General features: G+C 37.4%; 1 protein-coding gene across 2 annotated transcripts in view; it reads right to left on the bottom strand.

Moving 5' to 3' along the window:
• Nucleotides 1–12,561, bottom strand: part of BLVRA (biliverdin reductase A) — a 162,991-nt gene extending 150,430 nt beyond the window's left edge. Inside the window, exon 1 of one of the 2 annotated variants that reach the window (XM_045827547.1) lies at nt 12,471–12,561. The gene's annotated coding sequence lies outside the window, so the exon portion shown is untranslated. The remainder of the gene's footprint in view (nt 1–12,470) is intronic. The other variant, XM_045827548.1, reaches the window with a different exon arrangement.
• Nucleotides 12,562–16,303: the final 3,742 nt, after the last annotated feature.

Below are 16,303 nucleotides of genomic sequence, written 5' to 3'. Positions count from 1 at the left end.
AAACAACAAAGTCACAGGTTATCACATTTTGTGACTTCAAATTATACTAGAGCCCCACAATAATCAAAATAGCATGGTATTGGCAGAAAAACAGACACACAGGTCAATAAAACAACACTGACAGCTCAGAAATAAATCCACATACATGTGGGCAAACAATTTTTGACTAAGGATCCAAAACATACAATGAGAAAAGACAGGCTGGTCAAAAAATGGTGCTGGGAAAATTGGAAAAGTCACATACAAAATAATGAAACTAGACTACTGATTGTCCTCATATGCTGTCCTCATCTGCAAAAATCAACTTAAAATGGATCAAAGAACTAAATGTAAGACATGAAACAATAAACTACATAGAAGAAAACACAGATACTAAACTTACAGACCTTGTCTTGAAGAAGACTTTATGAATTTAATCCAAAGGCAAGGAATGTAAAGGCAAAAAAGAAATGAATAAGACAATTTAAAACTAAAAACTTCTACAAAGCAAAAGAAACCACCAACAAAACAAAAAAGCAACCAACAGAATAGGAGAAGATTATTTACAAACAACATCTTCAACAAGGGATTAATATCCAAACTATGTAAAGAACTCATACAACTCAGCACCAAACAATCCAATTACAAATAAGGTAAGACTCTGAATGGTTACTACTTCTAAGAAGGCATATAGCTGTCCAACAGATACATGAAATGATGCCCAACTTTACTAGTTATTAGGGAAATGCAAATCAAAACTAAAATGAGATACCACTTCACACCTGTTAGAATAGCTATTATCAATAAGACGAGTAATAACCAAATAATTTCACTTGTATGTGGGATATAAAACTAAAAGAAACATGAACAAACAAGAAAAACAAAAACTCACAGACACATAAAACAGTATGGTGGTTGCCAGAGGTTACGGGTTAGGGGAAGATAAAGGGTAAAGGAAATCAAATATATGAGGACAGAAGATTTGACTTTGGGTGGTGGGCACACAATGCAACAGATGATGTTTCACAGAATTGTATACTTGAATCCTATATAATTTTATTAACCAATATCAATTAATAATTGGAGTCACACGCAAAAAATGAAACTAGACCACCAACTTACACCATACAGGAGAATAAACTCAAAATGGATAAAAGACTTAAATGTAAGTCATGAAACCACAAAAACTAGAAGAAAAAATAAGCAACAAAATCTCAGAAAACTCTCATAACACTATTTTTGCTGATATATCTCCTAGGGTAAGGGAAAACAATAAACAAATAGGACTATATCAAACTAAAATGCTTCTACACAGCAAAAGAAACCATCAGGATAATACACTACATTAACAAAACGAAGGACAAAACTCTATAGAGGGAGAAAGGGCATTTGACAAAATTCAATATCCTTTAATGATGAAAATTATCAATAAGCTGGTGTTAGAGAAAATAAGCCTCATTATAATAAAGGCCACATATACTAGCCCACAGCTAACATCATACTCAACGGTGAAATACTGAAAGCTTTTCCTCTAAAATCAGAAACAAGACAAGGATACCCACTTGCATCATTTTTATTCAACACAACATTGAGAGTCGTAGTCAGAGCAATTAGACAAATAAATAAATAAATAAAAGGTTATCTAAATATGAAAGGAAGAATTAAGATTGTCCTTATTTGCAGATGATAAATTACATGTAGAAAAACTTAAAAACTCCACAAAAAAAAATATTGTTAAAACTAATTAAAAAACTCAGAAAAGTTGCCAAATACAAAACTAGTATAGAAAAATCACTTGCATTTCTACCCTCTGAAAACAAAATATCAGAAAGGGAAATTAAGAAAACAATCCATTTACAACAGCATCAAAAGCAAGTACTTAGAAGAATCCAGAAGATGGCAGTGAGGTAGGTGGGAGCTTAACCCACTTGCTCCTGCACCCAACTGGGACACCTAGCAGATCTTCCAAAGAACAGAGTGAACAGCCAATAGAATCCCAGCTAATATGAAGTTTGGATGCCAAAGGTTGCACAAGACATTTAGAAATGGACAGTAAGGATATCTCTAGGCCGATGGGAAGGTACCTAGGCCCTGCACCAGAGACCACTGCTGCCACAGGAGCTTTGGAGGAGAGCTGGGTCAGTGATTGTAACTTAGCAGATCCCTCTTCTTCCCGAGCAGGGAAGTCACAGACACACAACAAGAGAGACCTAGAGGCTTAAAGTTGCTGGGGGAATAAAGACACAGTAAGAGACACACAGCTGGCAAAGTACTCCAGCGGGAACTCTGGTCGCCAGGAGGGACAGTAACAGAGAAACTGGGGGGCCAGGTGACACCTGGAGATGGGAGAAGAGATGAGCCACAACCGGCCATAACCCAGGTAGTCTCTGGACTGGTCAGAGAGTTGGTCTGTGTGGAAAGGCAGGCACTTGTTAGAAATGGCTGCCTGCACCAAGGGTAATTCACTCAAAACAGCCTCTCAGCTACTGTGCAAGGACCTCTCGCAAGCAGTGTCTGGACCAGTGAAGGGGGTGGGGGGCACAATTTGCTTCCACTCGGGGTACCTCAAGGACTAATCAAAGGGTTGCACAACAAAGTAGATTATAGGCACCAGCCTGGCACATATGCATAGTGGACAGTGTGGACCACACAATGCTCTGCAGGCCTGGGTCAGAAACTGGTCATCTGCAACTATTGTAGCCCATACTGAGCTCCCTTCCTCTCTGAACCACAGGAAAGGAAAAAAATGGAGTCCAACTCCACTCAATAAACATTCAGGAAGACCAACAAAACCTGCTTGGCAGGTGAAAGTCAACAGAAGGCTTTTTCTTTTTTTAAGTGTAACACAATAAGACCTATATCTGTGAAAAGAACAAAGACAGATACAGAAAGAAATGAGAAAGCGAACACCAATAGCAGAGACAAATTTCACTTTGCTAGGCTTCAGAATTTGCATTTTACTTATTCTGTTATTATATTTTTATCTCATCTTTCCATTTATTTTTTATTTTGATTTCATTGTTTATTTTCCCTTTCATATTGCATTTTAATTTTTCTTCTTTCATTTTACTCATATTTCAATAACACATTATTCTTGATCTTTCACTTTTTATTCTTTTTATTCAGATTATATATTCCATATCATATTATTCTTATTCCAAATCCCACACAGCAACTTACTCTGGTCTTAATCCATTTCACCATCTTCCTCAGCTTTATTACTGTTGTGGTTAACTTTATTCTCTCACACACTATGCCTAGTTTCTAACTCTTACTCTGACTATATATATCTCACCATCTAACTATGCGTAAATGTTCTGCTTTCTAAAGTCAGCTCACATTCTTGTTCCATTCTAACAAGTCTTGTCTCTTTTTCACCTTTTAGCAAAAGTGGCAAATTGGGTGAAATATCATAATTGCTAATTTCTCCAATGGCTCTCCTAACTATTCTCTACCTGTTAGTACTTTAAATCCCATAGAATACTCTCCTGCTGTCTTACTCAATTTCACCTTCACTCTGCTCCTGATCACATACAAAACAAAGTGGGAGCTGTGAATACCCACTAAAGCCACTGGAGGGGAGAACCCACCAAGGAACCAAAAACAGGTAAATCCCAAGTACAGTAAGACACCTATACAAGCAGAAGAAAGGGCAACCCCAAAGCATCCAGACAAAATCAAACAGGCCACACCACTGAGTCTCACAAAATTGCTACCACAGAAGTCACCCTACAAAGACAGCACTAGCAAAGCAGTGCACTGGGAATTGCAGAAACAAACTAAAAGACTCACCTAAAATGAGGAGACAAAAAAGAACCTGAAGTCAAAAGAAATGGGAGACTCCCCAGCAAAAGAGCTAAGTGAAATGGAGGTAAGCAAACTATCAGATATAGAATTCAAAACAACGGTTATAAGGATGCTCAAGGAACTCACAGGCAACTACAAGGAATGAAAGGAAACTACAACACTATGAAAAAGGAAATAGAAACTATAACCAAGAATGAAGAAAAAATGAAGAATACAATTTCTGAAATGAAAAATACACCACAATGAATTACAATCAGGTTGGATAAAGCAGAGGACCAAATTATTAAACCGGAAGACAAGGTGGTAAGAACCAACCAGGTAGAGCAGCAGCATGAAAAAGATTAAAAAATATGAAGATAGCTTAAGGGAACTGCAAGATAACATGAAAAGCAACAATATTTGCAACACAGGAATACCAGAAGACAATGAAAAGGAGCAAGAGATACAAACCCTTTTTCAAAAATTAATGACAGAAAACTTCCCAAACCTGGAAGGGGAAAATCCATACAAATTCAGGAATTATAGAGGGTCCCAGTCAAGATGAATGCAGAGGCCTATTCCAAAACAAATCATAATTTAAACACCCAGCTTTAAAGACAAAGAGAGAATCTTAAAAGCACAAGGCAGAAACGAGAAGTAACATACCAAGGAACTCCAATAAGGCTAGCAGATGATTTCTCCACAGAAACACCACAAGCCAGAAGAGACATGCAAGAAGTGTTTCAAGTAATGAAAAGCAAAGGCCTGCAAGCAAGACTACTCTACCCAGGAAGGCACTAAATTAAATTAAACTAAAAATGTAATTAAACTAAATTAAAATGGAAAGTGAAGTAAGGAGTTTCCCAGACAAAGTAGACTGAAAGAATATACCTCCACAAAACCAGCACTGCAACACATGCCAAAGCAGGGGTGTCAAACTCATTTTCCCTGGGGCCACATCAATTTCACTGTTGCCTTCAAAGGGCCAAATATAATTTCAACTCATTAACAGTTAAGGTGTAGATTATACAGTTCTAAAATGATATTTAGCTGTTTGAAGGCAACCACAAGGCTGATGTGGCCCTCTGTGAAAATGAGTTTCACCCCCCTATACTAAAGTGACTGATTTAAGAAGAGGAAGAAAAAAAAGTGAGAGAGAGAAAGAGAAACACAAGTACAAAGGGGGGGAAAGGAATATGTACCTATCAATAATAACCTTAAAAGTTAATGGATTCCATGCTCCAATCAAAAGACATAGGGTAGCTTAATGGATAAGAAAACAACCTGCACATACGCTACCTACAAAGAGACCCACCTCAGAAAAAAAGACCTAAGACACTAAAAGGAAAGGACTGGAAAAATATTCCCAGCAAATGGGCAGGAAAAAAGAAATCTTGTGTAGCAATACTTATATAAGACAAAACAGACTTCAAAACAAAGGCTATAAAAAGAGACACTGAAGGGCACTTCATAATACTCAAGGGGAGAATCCATCAATGAGACATAAAATATGTGAACATATATGCACCCAACACAGGAGCACCCCATTTATAAGGAAAATCTTGGAGGATTTCCAGAAAGATATTGACAGCAACACAATTATACTACAGGATTTTAACTCCCCACTGTCAACAATGGATAGATCTTCTAAATAAAATATCAACAAAGATAATGCTGCATTAAACAATGCCCTAGGATCAAACAGACTTAACTGAGATATATAGAACCTTTCATCCCAAAGAAGCAAAATACATGTTTTTTTTCCAAATGCACATGGAACATTTTCAAAGAAAGACCACAAGATAGAACACAAAACAACCCTCAACAAATTCAAGAAAAATGAAATAATATCAAGCATTTCTTCTGACCAAAAGGGCCTGAAACTCAAGGGAAACCAACCTCAAGGAAAAAACTCAAAATACTCAAATTCATGAAGATCAAATAGCATGATATTGAACAATGAAAAGGTTAATAATGAGATCAGGGAAGAAATAAAAATGTTTCTGAAAAGAAAATAAAAATGAACACACAACAGTGCAAAACCTATGGGACACAGCAAAGGCAGTACTAACAGTAAAGTTCACACTGATACAGCCATACCTAAAAAAAGATAAAAATATTTCAAATTAACAACCTAACCCTACATCTGCAAGAACTGGAGGAACAACAACAAACAATCCCAGCACAAGTAGAATAAAGGAAATAACCAAAACCAGAGCAGAATTAAATGGCACAGAGACTAAAAGCACAACTCTAAGGATCAATAAATCCAGGAGCTGGTTCTTTGAAAAAAAATCAAGAAGCCTCTAATAGAATCATCAAGAAAAGAAGAGAAAGGACCCAAATAAATAAAATCAGAAATGAAAGAGGAGACACTGCAACGGATACCACAGGGATACAAAGGATTATAAGAAATTCCTATGAATAACTGTATGTCAAGAGATTTGAAAACCAGAGGAAAAGGAAAAATTTCTAGAAAAAAATATAATCTTTCAACACTGAATGAAGAAGAATCAGAAAGACTGAGCAGACCATTAACAGAAATTGAAGCAGTAATCAAGAAACACCTGGCACACAGAAGCCCTGTACCTGATAGTTTCACAGGAGAATTTTACACAATATTTATGGTAAAGCTAACCCCTATCCTTCTCAGGCTATTCCAAAACATCTGAGAAGACAGAAGACTTCCAAACTCTTTTTATGAAGCTAGCATCACCCTAATCCCAAAACCAGACAAAGACACAACAAAGAAAGAAAACTTCAGACCAATATCACTGATGAACAAACATGCTAAACTCCTCAGCAAAATATTGCCAAACCATATCCAGCAATACATTAAAAAGATCATTTACCATAAACAAGTGGAATTTACCCCAGGGATGCAAGGATGGTACAATATTCTCAAATCAAAAAACGTAATAAATCACATAAACAAAAGGAAAGAAAAAAGTCACATGATCATGTCATAGATGCCAATACAGTACCATTTGATAAGGTACAGACCCATTTATGATAAAAACATTCAGCAATGTGTGGGTAGAGGGAACATGCCTCAACAAAGTAAAGACCGTATGTGACAAACCTATAGGCAACAACCTAAAAGCTTTCCCACTAAGATCAGGAACAAGACAAGGATGTCCTCTTACACCACTTCTATTCACATAGTATTGGAAGTCCTAGCCACAGCAATCAGACAAAAAGGAAATAAAAGGCATCCAATTTGGAAAGAAAGAAGTAAAACTGTCACTGTTTGCAGATGACATGATAGTGTATCTAGAAAACCCTATATAGGCCTCAAAAAAACTCTTGACCTAATAGTGAATTTGGCAAACAGCGATATACAGAATCAATATTCAGAAATCAAAGGCATTTTTGTATACCAACAACAAAATATCAAAACCAGAAATCAGGAATCCCAAGTTGCTACAGCAATAAGAAAAATAACGTACCTAGGAATTAACCTAACCAAGGAAGTGAAAGACCTATACTCAGAAAACTATACAACACTGAAGAAAGAAATTAAGGAAGATACAAACAAATGGAAGCATATACCATGCTCATGGGTTGGAAGAATTAACATCAAAATGTCCATGCTACTCAAAGCAATTTATAGATTCAACGCAATCCCTATTAAAATACCAATGACATATTTCACAGATATAGAATATTTCAAAAATTTATATGGAACCATAAATGACCCCAAATAGGCGCAACAATTTTGAGAAAGAAGAACAAAGTAGGAGGGATCACAATACTTGATATCAAACTATATTATAAGCACAAGGTAATCAAAAAAACTTTGGTACTGGCATAAGAACAGACACATAGATCAAAGGAACAGAACAGAGAGCCCAGAAATAAACCCAAGTCTCTACGGTCAATTAATATTTGACAAAGGGGGCAGCAACATAAAACGGAGCATAAATAGCCCCTTCAACAAATGATGTTGAAGGGGAGATCTGGACAGCCACATGCAAAAAATGAAACTGAAACACTAATTTACAGCACACACAAAAATAATTTCAAGGTGGTCAGAAGACTTAAGTATAAGTTGCGACACCATTAAAGTCCTAGAGGAGAACATAGGCAGGAAAATCTCAGATATTTCACACAGCAACATTTTTACTGATATGTCCCCTAGAGCAAGGGACATAAAGGAAAGAATAAACAAATGGGACTTCATCAGAATAAAAAGCTTCTGCACAGCTAAAGAAAACATCAGCAAAATGAAAAGGGAACCAATCATATGGAAAAATATATTTGCAAATGATACGTCAGACCAGGGTCTGATCTCCAAAATATATAGAGAATTCACATGACTCCACTCCAGGAAGACAAACAACCCAATTAAAAAATGGGCAAAGGACCTGAACAGATACTTCTCCAAGCAGAACATACAGAGGGACAGAGACATATAAAAGGATGCTTGGCATCACTAGCCAGCAGAGAGATGCAAATTAAAACCACAATAAGATACTACTCACACCAGTCAGAATAGTCATCATAAACAAATCAAGAAACAAGTGCTGGTGAGGTTGTGGAGAAAAGGGAACCCTAGTACACTGTTGTGGGAATGCAGACTGGTGCAGCCACTATTGATAACACTATGAAATTTCTTCAAAAAACTAAAAATGGAACTTCCTTATGACCCAGCAATTTCACTGCTGGGCTTATACCCTTAGATTCCTGAAACATCAATTGAAAAGAATCTATGTACCCCAATGTTCACAGCAGCACAATTTAAAGCAGCCAATTGTTGGAAGCAACCTAAGTGCCATCAGTAAATAAGTGTATCAAAAAACTATGGCACATTTACACAATGGAATACTATGCAGCATAAAGAACAGCAATACCATGCTGTTGTGACAGCATGGATGGATCTGGAGAGCATTATGGTAAGTGAAATAAGCCGGCAGTGAAACCAAATACCATATGATCTCACCTGTAGTGTAACCTAAATAAACATCGAGCAAAATAAAACTGGAAACATTGAAATAAAAAACAAACTGACAGTAACCAGAGGGGTGGGGGAGAGTGATAATGGGGGAAAATAGCAGAAGGGTCATCAAGGAACATGTATAAAGGACACATGGACAAAGCTAAAGAGACTAGGATTAATGGTTGGAGGTGGGGATGGGGGTGGGGCGGGGAGTTGTGGGGAGTAAATTGGAGACAACTGTATTTGAACAACAATAATAAAAAGTACTTAGGAATGAGTTTAACCAAAGAGGTGAAATATCTAAATACTGAAAACTGTAAGACACTGACTACAGAAATTTAAGAAAACAAATAAATGAAAATATATTCTGTGCTCATAAAGTAGAAGAGTTCACGTTATTAACAGGTTCATACTACCCAAAGCAATCTACAAATTCAATGCAATCCCTATCAAAATTCCAATGACATTCTTCTCAGAAAAAGGTAAGAAATCCTTAAATATGTATAGAACCACAAAAGACGCAAAATAGCCAAAGCAACCATAAAAAAGAACAAAGCCAGAGCACCACTGATTTCCTGATTTCCACTTCTACCACAAAGCTACAATGATCAAAAACAGTATTGTATTGGCATAAAGACAGGCACATATGCATATATGGCCAATTAATTTTTGACAAAAGAGTCAAGAATATAAAACCAGGAAAGAATAGTTTCTCCATAAATGGTATTTGGAAAAAACTAGCAGCCACATGCAGAATGACCCCGGATACCTATCTTAAGCCAGACACAAATATTAACTCAAAATGTAAAGACTTGAACATAAGATCTGAAACTGTAAATTTCATAGAAGAAGGGGTAAATCATAAGGGGTAAATTCACTGACAATGGTATTGGCAATGTATCCATCTGTTGTCACACTGTTCACTTGAAATATCGTAGAATCTTTGGGGTCAATTATACCTTAGTAGAACTGAAAAATCCAATCCTGCAGTAACTAAAACAGTATGACCTGGCATTGCTGCACGAAACAGAACCAGAGGTCAAAAGAGCAGTGGTCAACAAGTATATGTGCTTTATTTTTCAAAAACATTTTTTGTTTATCTCCTTTTACTGCCAAAGTATCCCTTAATAAGTGAAAGCCCCAAACCTTCATTTTGCCGAGTCAGGAAGACATCAGGTCACTTGCTGGCAGTGGTTCTCCACCTACTCCATTCCCACACCCTCAGGAGGCTGGTTGACCTCCCCAGGCTGCATACCCAAGGCTCCTTTCACTTGGGTTTGGCCACTATAGATCAGTGGGAACAAGTGGGGAAAGACAAAGGCCAGTGTATTTACCCACCCCACACTTGCCTCATCCCACTAGGCTGCTGCTCTAGCAATGGGTATATTCTGCCAATGCCACAGTAGCTCTGGAGGGCAGCCCCTCTTCTAAAGTGTCAATTTCCTCCCCTCTATCCCCAAGCTCTAGTACCACAGACCCTTCCTTGCCACTTCAGACTGGGGTGGGGATAGCTCCCCAATGATGCTCTTCCCTGGGTGTACCATCATCACTTGCTGGTTTTCTGAATGCTACCCACTCTTCTATAAGGAGTTCCCACAAAAATTCTTTCCATTTTTGTGCTTTTTCCTTTGGGGATCCTAAATGATATGCCTGCCCACCAAAATCTCAGTAAATTCATGATCAGGTCTAAATAATTTTCTTCAGCTTACGTGATGCCTCTCTTTTGATCTCTCTCTCCCACGTGTAGCTGGTCCCAAGGTTGTGGGTTATTGTTAAGCTGATCTGTCTCTCCCACATGCAAATTGGAAGACCAATTTCTTTAAAGCATAACAGCAATAATTGTGTGATTTCCAATAGCCCAGTGGCTCTCAACTGACATTTACCAGCATCAATATGTGAAGAGAGGGAAATATGACTGGGATGTTGCTAAATATCCTATAATGTACAGGACAGCCCTCTCATAACACAGAGTTATCCACCCTAAATATCAATAGTGTCAAGGTTGAGAAACCCTGGATTACTCATCTTGCAGAATGAACCACAGCCATGACAGACCTTCCTCTTTTCTAATATATTCACAGATGCCTATAATCATTACCCCAAAGTCCCATACCCAGGCCACTGGCAGAAGTATGGGAAAGCATTAGAAAGACAGTAATTTTCTCAGATGAGGCCAGGCACTGGCCTGAGAGGTCCAATGTTAAAGGTAAACTGACCCTAGACCCCACACTGGGTTTCCCTTCCATGGAAGAAGCTGGATAATTTTCAGGTGTGTCCAACCTTTTGGTGTCTCTGGGCTACACTGGAAAAAGAAGAGTTTTTGTGGGCCACTGCAACATGTAATCACAAAAAAAGTCTTATAATGTTTTAAGTAAATTTACAATTTTGTGTTGGGCCACATTCAGTGACCCTCGTCACAGGATGGACACTCTTGCAAGTTAGGGCCTGGTAAGGGAAATGAAAAGATTACATGGGACAAAAGCCTGGAAATATATACATCAAAGTATAAACAGTAATTACGTCTTTGAGTTTCTTTTTTCATATCTATATATTTTTAATTTTTCTATAAAGGTTAACATTTGTATTAATAATTAAACTCTAAAAAAAAGTTATAAATTATGTCATATCATTGATCCCATCCTTCCAGCCCCAATTTGTCAACTGAAATAGATATTTACCTGACAATTCACCAGGTGCTCTAATAATGAAACTCAGAGAAATTTCCCTTACAGAAGATTACCACATACTGCCCTGCTTCCTTCAAGGCCATTAATATCTGAGGGATGAATGGAGTTGCTAGTATGACCTACTTTCAAAAGAACTATGCAACTGATCAAGTTTATCTTCCTAGAGACAAATTTAATACTCAACTACAAACAATATAGACATGAACTGTCCTATAAGGTAGCCACTAGAGATGTGATATTTAAATGTTAAGTTAATGAAATATAAAGTATTTCCATTATCACAGAAAGTTCTATTGATAGCACTGGTACACTTTCTTTCCCCCACCCAATTATCTTCTATTCTTAAATTGTCTCTGCTCCCAATATCTACTTATATTTTTTATATTTATTTATTAAAATTCTATGTGGTTCTGTTGTAAACTACCTTAATTCCTCTGTGGTACACTCAGGGTATCAATAATTTGAAATATCTGTGTGTAAAAACCGTGTTGTTGCTGGGAGCTCAGTCTTAGTTTTTACTACAGTGCACTTAGTTTATGTAAACACTCGCAACAACGTCTGTGGAATACGTAATATTTCCCAGTTTCCAAAGACAAAACTGAGGCCAGGAAAGGTTAAGTGTCTTGCTGGGGACTGCTTACCAGAAGAATAGAACCCCCCAAAGTCCCTGGCATATCCTCATGTCCCCTGGGCTTAGCCCGCACCTTAAATTGAGATGCCTCCTTAGAACCAACCACTCGCTCAAAAACAACAGCCTCGACTGCCTACGCCATGCAAGGACGCAGCAGCAGAGTTTTGTCTATCCAGAACCGAAACTGTAACTTTTGTAAATGAAGTACAGATTTAATTTTTTAGTTTGTCTTGGGTTTACTTTACAAAGCCCTTCCCTGTGGCAGCACGTCTTGATCCCTGGCCAGGCCCAGGCAGGACGAGGTGGATGGTGCGGAGGCTGAGCTACCGAGCCCAGGCCGAGGCCCAGACCCGGCCGAGCAGCGCCGGTCTCCTGCAACATTTTCAAGCTCCTGCCGGTGGGTTTTATAAAAGTCGCAAGCGACCCCCCTCTCCTGCACTTGACTTACCTGCCGCTGGGCACAAAGCTCAGGTTTCCCCAGCAGCCTCCAGGCTCTTCCACCGCTGGGCTACTAGAAGGAACCGGAAGCCGGAAGCCGGAAGCCGAAAGCCGAAGCCGGAATGGTGAACCAGGAGCCAACTGGGATTGACAGCCTACGTGGAGGAGGTGGGGCTGTGGACCGAGGCGGGCAGAAGAGAAAGCAGGAAACCTATGAAGGGAAGGGATCTTGCCTCACAACTCTTTGTGGGAAGGTGGGCCTACATCCATGTTCAGGGGACTCCCCGAGCTGGTCCTTGGTTGTAGCTGTGCCCCTGGTCCTGTCTGTGCGCCCTACCTGGCAGCAGTGAGTGGTAGTGAGCGTATTTTTAACTCCTAGGGCTGAAAGTCTTCTTAAAAGAAAGGTCTGGACCATTGCTGGCGAAAAGAGAAGATCGGTCCTGAGGCGTGCAGTCTAAATTACCAGCAGCATGGCTAGGCAGAAAAGACATATCCAACATCTAAGAGTTTTGCAAGCGTTTCTTTACATCAAGTAGTGGGGAGAAATGCAAGCCGTTCTGAAGAAATTTACATTAGTTATAGAAAAGGGGAAGGGAGACAGTGAGGTAGGACTAGTTCTGAGATAGAAGCAGCGGAGTTCGCAGCACAATGCGTAAAGCTCATGTGTAAAGAAGTGGAGGCTCCTGGGGTTGCAAGGTACCTGCCTGTTCTCTCTTTTACATAATCACAGACATAGCCACCTGGAAATTACTCCTGAATTCCAACAAATACATATGAATGTGAAAGGCTTGTCAGAGCTAGCCCACAGCTATTATAGGCTGTTATATTATTGGTTATTATAATAGGCTGACTGTTCTCTTACCCTCCAGCCCCTGTATTTTTTTTTCTTTTAATCCTCACTGGAGGGCCTGTTTTATTGATTTTAGAGACAAAGGAAGGTGGGGAAGAGAGAGAGAGAGAGAGAGAGAGAGAGAGAGAGAGAGAGAGAGACTGAAGTCCCCAACTATTACTGTAGAACTGTTTCTTCTGTCAGTGCTTCATATTTTTTGATGGTTTGCTACTAGGTGGTGGGTAAATGTTTGCATTTGTTATATCTTTTGCTATATTGAACCTTTGTTAGTATATAATGTCCCTTTTTGTCTCTTACAATATTTTTTAATTTAAAGTCTATTTTGGCTGATACAGCCACATTTGTTCCCTTTTGGTTACTATTTGCGTTGACAACATTTCATTCCTTTCACTTTCAACCTGTTCGCGTTTGGATCTCAAGTGAGTCTCTTGTAGACAGCATGTAGTTGGATCCTGTGTTTTTATCCATTCTTACAATCTCTGTCTTTTGATGGTAAAATTTAATCTATTTATACTTAAAGTAATTACAGGTGAGAGACTTCTGTCATCATATTATTTGTTTTCTATTATAGCTTTTTTCAGTGTTTTTTAAAATTTAATTAAATTATGGATGACACTGATTAGTAAGATTAAGTATCAAGAGTACTATATTATAATACAGCATATTTTTTAATTTATTGAGTTTATTGGGGTGACATTGATTAATAAAATTATATAGATTTCAAGTGTAGAATTCTATAATACATCATCTGTATATTGTATTATGTGTTCACCACTCCAAATCAAGTCTCCTTCCATCACCATATATTTGACCCCCTTTATATTCTTCTACCTCCCCCACCTTCCTTCTCAGGTACACACCATGCTGTTGTCTGTGTCAATGAGTTTTTTTTCATTTGTTTATTTTTGTTCATTTGCTTTTTGTTTTATTTTCCACACATGAATAGAATCATTATTCTTGCTTTTTTTCCATCTGCCTTTTTTCACTCTGCATGATACTCTCAAGATCCTTCCGTGTTGTCACAGATGGCAATATTTTATTTTTTCTCATGGCTGAGTAGTTTCTCATTCTGTATGTGTACTACATCTTTTTTAGCCAGTTATCTTCCCATGGAAAGACGCTTGGGTTATTCCATGTCTTAGCTACCATGAATAATGATGCAATTAACATAGGAGTACACATGTTTACAAATAACTGTTTTCAATTTTTGAAATAAATACTCAAGAAAGAAATTGCTGGGTCACATGGTAGCTCTACTAATTATTTGAAAAACATCCATACTGTTTCCTATAGTGGCTATACCAATTTACATCCCCATCAGCAGTGTATGAGGCTTCCTTTTTATCTACATCCTCTCCAAAACTTATTATTTCTTGTATTGTTGATAACAGCCATACTAACAAGTGTAAGGTAGGACCTTATTGTGCTTCGGATTTACATTTCTCTTATAGCTACTAAAGTTGAGCATCTTTTCATATATCTGTTGGGCATTTTTATGTTTTCTTGAGAAAAGTGTTGAGATCCTCTGCATGTTTTAATTGGGTAGTTTGTTTTTTGTTGTTATTGATTTGTATGGCTAATATTTTGGATATTAGACACTTGTCCGAGGTATTGTTTGCAAATAACTTCTCCCATTTCATTGCTTGCCTTTTTTGATTTTGTTCACAGTTTCTTTTGTGTGCAGAAGCATTTTAGTTTGATATGGTCCCACTTATTAATTTTTGCTTTTAATTCCCTTGCCTTTGAGGTCGAATTCATAAAATCATCTCTGAAACCAAGATCCATAAGTTTAGTACCTACTTTTTCTTTTATGTATTTAATTATTTCAGGGTTTATGCTTTGGTCTTTGATCAATTTTCAGTTAATTTTTGTGTATGATGCCAGTAGCAATCTTGTTTCATTCTTTGCCTTTGTCTTTCTAATTTTTTTTCAGCACAATTTATTGAAGAGGCTTTCTTTTCTCCATTGTGTTTCTAGCTTCTTGGTTGAAAATTATTTGCCCATATACCTGTGTATTTATTTCTGGGCTCTGGTTTCTGTTTCTTTCATCTGTGTGTCTGTTCTACTGTCAATAGCATATTGTTTTTATTATTATAAATGTATAGTATAATTTGAAGTCAGCAAGTGTAATACCTCCAAGAATTGTTCTTTTTTCTCAAGATTGCTCTAGCTATTTAGGATCTTTTGTGATTCTATAGAAATTTGGTGATTTTTCAGTTCTATTTTTCTGAGAAGTGCCACTGCAATTTTGATAGGGATTGCATTAAATCTGTATATTGCTTTGGGTAAAATGACCACTTTAATTATGTTGATTCTTATAATTCAAGATCATGGATTATCTTTCCATATCTTTGTGCCTTCTTCAATTTCTTTCTGTAATGTCTTATAGTTTTCAGTGTATAGGTATATCACATCCTTTTTTAGTTTATACCTAAGTATTTTTGTGGCAATTTCAAATGAAGTTTTTAAATTTTGTTTTGTGAAATTATATCGTTTTATATAGGAACACAATAAACTTTTGTACATTAATTTTGTATCCTGCAAATTTACTGCATTTGAATATTGTTTCTAGCAACCTTTTGATGGAGTCTTTAGGGTTTTCTTTATGAAGAATTAGGTCATCTACAAAAAGGACCATTTTATGACTTCATTCTTGATTTGAATGCCTTTTGTTTCTTTCTCTTCCCTGATGACTCTGGCTCTGACTTCCAGGGCTATGTTGAATAACAGTGGTGAGACTGGGCATCCTTTCTTGTTTCTAATATTGAAGTAAAAGCTTTTAGCTATTTATTATTCAGTATATTAGCTGAGGGTTTGCTATATGTGGCCTCTGTTATGTTGAGGTACTTTTATTCTATACCCATTATATTAAGTCTTTTAATTATAAACGGATGTTGCATCTTTGTCAAATGGTTTTTTGCATCTATTGGTAAGATCATATGATTTTTATCCTTTCCTTTGTTAAAGTCATGTCTCATCTTATTTTTTAAGGT

The sequence above is a fragment of the Phyllostomus hastatus genome, unplaced genomic scaffold (genome assembly GCF_019186645.2).
Source record: "Phyllostomus hastatus isolate PE091 unplaced genomic scaffold, TTU_PhHast_1.1 phas_scaffold_78, whole genome shotgun sequence".
Taxonomy (NCBI): domain Eukaryota; kingdom Metazoa; phylum Chordata; class Mammalia; order Chiroptera; family Phyllostomidae; genus Phyllostomus; species Phyllostomus hastatus.
This window is presented reverse-complemented; position numbering and strand designations above follow the sequence as displayed.